At 39.0% G+C, this 3,472-nt stretch overlaps 1 long non-coding RNA gene across 1 annotated transcript; it reads left to right on the forward strand.

Annotated features, from left to right (window-relative positions):
• The first annotated feature begins 1,833 nt into the window (after positions 1–1,833).
• On the forward strand, positions 1,834–3,155 carry LOC115929772. Its single transcript, XR_004066724.1, has 2 exons — positions 1,834–2,402; positions 2,651–3,155. It is a non-coding gene; the product is annotated as an uncharacterized LOC115929772 (long non-coding RNA).
• The last annotated feature ends 317 nt before the right edge of the window (positions 3,156–3,472 follow it).

Genomic DNA, 3,472 nt, shown 5'->3' on the forward strand with positions numbered 1-3,472 from the left:
GGGGAGAGAGAGGGTGACATGGGAGAGAGAGAGCGAGAGAGAGAGAGCGAGAGAGAGAAAGAGAGAGAAAGAGAGAAAGAATGAGCGAGAAAGAGCGTGATAGGGAGAGAGAGAGAGAGAGAGAGATAGAGAGAGAGTCAGAGACAGAGACAGAGACGGAGAGAGAGAGAGAAAGAAGCACGAACACATAACTGGAATATATACATTCTACAAAAGAACTGTTTCATTGAAAAGGTCTTTTCATTTAAGGGAAGGCAACTTTATTATCACTCGCGTTCGTCCGGGTTCAGGACGATCGCGTCCCCTCCTTTGTTAGCAGAACGCGACTGTCCTTAACGCGTAAGGTATGGGGGATTAAAACCTTCTCCATTCATCGCGTACCCTCCTTTGTTTAGAGAACGCGAGCGTCCCAAACGGGTCCCCAATGAAAGGGGCAAGAATGGGGGGATTATCTTACATAATATTACATAATTCTTGAGAGGAATAGGGTTTCTATTTGTCGCGCTAAGAGGGGCAAGAACTCGTTTAATCACCTTGCCAGTAAAATTCCTTGTCCAGCGATCGGAAGGCTTTCCCCATTTTAAATGAAATGTAAATGAAATGAAAACTGTGTGAATCGCAATCAATGCAGAGGTCCGTTGTTTGAGGTTGAGAGAGAGAGAGGGAGAGAGAGGTAGAGGGACGTAGACATGCATGTTTTGTTCTTTGAAATATTTACTCTACGAGACTGTTATGTATTTTTTATATGTCATCTATTTTGGAGGTTTGGTCTTATGAAAACTGATTTTGAATGAGTGATGCGTAGGCCGTGGCCGCCTTGTAGTTGTAGCGACCAGCAGCGCTAGAACAATTTATAATTTGCATACCCTGTGCCGCCCATTGAACCCTGGGAAGGGTAATAGACATTCTGACATTTCTATCGATCTTTTCGTGGGTACAATGAATAGGCACAAATGAAATACTAGAAAGTTGGATTGATAACCGTATTTTGGAAATGTTGTAATCAACACCCAAGTTCAGACAGACCGCGATATTTACGATTGTCAGCCTACGCCTTTGTTCTGAGAGCGCCGACTTGTGGCGGGAATGTCATAATAAATCTGTCATTATTTGTATGTCGTTGTTGCGACTGGACAATGGCGCACTGTATAGGTCGATTGCTTATCTGAAATGAGGCGAGTCATGTCAATCAACACCAAAGTTCCAAAACATCGCGTATATTAAACATCGTTCCGCGCCTTCGTAATGCACACCCTCCCCAATTTAAATGCAATTCCGAGAAAAAAATATATGATACAATTAAGTTTGTATTTTAATAATTGAAGAAAAAAAAAAAGAAAAAAAAAATTATTTTAAAGAGGTGGAATTACAAAATTAGAGGGGGCAGATAAAGTAGGTGAAGAAAAAAAAAATTAAGTTTCAAGATAAAGAAATCGGGAGATGTATTGAAGAATGAATTCGCAGTTTTGAACACAATTCAAATTTCTAATTTCAATGAAAGTCTGAAAAAACGATATAATGTTATCATATTAATCATTGAAAAAAAATCTAAGAGATGGAATTGCAAAATTAGATGAAGTAAGTGATGAACAGGGGCGTACGCAGGATTTTTTCGCAGGGGGGGGGGTAAATTGCGCCGAAAAGTTAGCAATGACAGGCGGGGGGGGGGGGGGTAAGAGCACATTTTTTTTGTGTGTCCAGGATTTGATGTTTTTTTGGTCACCCATAAGCACACACAAAAAACAAATGAGGGGGGGGGGTTCCCCCTCCCCTCACTGCGTACGCGCCTGGTGATGAAGATATAAATAAAGAAATATTAGAGTTCCAGAAGAAAGAAAGGATCGGGAGACGGAAAGATGGCAGCCGCAGGTAAAAAGGGCGACTAAATAAATACGAAAATGCATTGAAAAGGGAAAAGTAAAACCAACGTGAAGGCAAAGATAGATCCACAACTTCACTTCACTCATTCTGGACATTTCATTACTATCTGTTATTTATTTGAGAAACCAACTACAACTACCAACTACGAGTGAGCCATCACTCATCACGTGGTCTTGGTCGATGATACATAATGCGGACATAATCCAATCTTATCAAAATGCTAATGTCTCCCCCTTGTTCAGCTCCGATCCCTTCTTGGCGGCCAAGCCCTTTCATGTTTGCGCGCTCTCCATCAGACATTCCCCTCTCTTTCTCTCTCTCTCTATTGCGCTGTCTGTTTCGTGAAGTTATCCCCTCCCCCCCCCCCCCCCCCCTGAAAAGATAAGCGTGGGAAAACCTCTCTCTCGCTCTCTTCTCTGTCACATTCACTTGAGGTCATTCAATCGGCCCATAAATGGCTTTGTTTTTGTTTACATTAGCTCAGAGGCGGCTTCATAAGTCATGAATGAACTGACTAGTATGTCTGGTTACTAAGCAACTATGCAGTCAATCAAAATTTTCAAATTCATTTGTGGCTGCATTTTCATATCGGGCAATAAAAAAAACTCAAAATTATGATATTTAACAATCATTTTTAACATACATTAAGTATGAAATAGTGAGATCCTACTCAAACTCGTGAATTTCTCATTTTTAAAGAACAATTTCCAGCAAATTACAAATATGAACTGGCCATGTTAATGACGCGGGCGTACAAACACGTCGACAGCTCTTCAGACTTTCTATCAATTGCTTTGGTGTCTCGAAGTCGACGGGTGTATCTGTCATTTTGAGACAGAGAATTTATTTTACTCCAATATAAAGTAAAAGACGAAGAAATTTGAGTACTGCAATTTTTGTGAAAATAAGAAAATGCAATATTGTTTTTAATATAAGGAAAATAATTACAGCTTTAAATACATGACTTGGTCTAGCTCGATAAAAATCCAAACAACTATGATCATATACATTTTTTTTTCTTCGTAACATTGGATAACAAATTTCACAAATTCCAACATACTATAAATATTGATTATTTAGTGCAAGGGTAAATATGACAATGACTCGGAACATAATACAGGGATAACAATTAATCAAATTACTCTTAATACTTGTAAACGTTTTTTTTAATTATTTTTTATAATTTTTTTTCTTCAGGGGGGCGGGGTCAAATTTTCCCTCGTGTCGCGCCACGCCTTTTTAATTTCTTGGCGAGAGGCCTGATTATGCATAGAATAAAAAAAATCAACAAAAGGGAAAAGTAAAACAGGGGGGCAAAGTTACATATCTACATCTTCACTTGTAAGGTAGACTACATGCATGCAATGTAAATCCTTATTTTTATTTCTATATTTATTTTGTAAAAACACTGAATTTTCGGCTGTGACTTTAGATAAAACTCAGACTTCACAGAGCTGCCAAGCAGAACGTTTTTAACGTATTTATACGTGTTTTTTTAAGGGAAAATACGTATTTGTTTTGCTGTGCTAAAATTGTAAGTTCTGAGTATGGCTATGCGAACGTGGCTACAGGTTGGCTGTGAGAACGAGCG

The sequence above is a fragment of the Strongylocentrotus purpuratus genome, unplaced genomic scaffold (genome assembly GCF_000002235.5).
Source record: "Strongylocentrotus purpuratus isolate Spur 01 unplaced genomic scaffold, Spur_5.0 spur5_scaffold_5, whole genome shotgun sequence".
In the NCBI taxonomy this organism is placed as follows: Eukaryota; Metazoa; Echinodermata; class Echinoidea; order Camarodonta; family Strongylocentrotidae; genus Strongylocentrotus; species Strongylocentrotus purpuratus.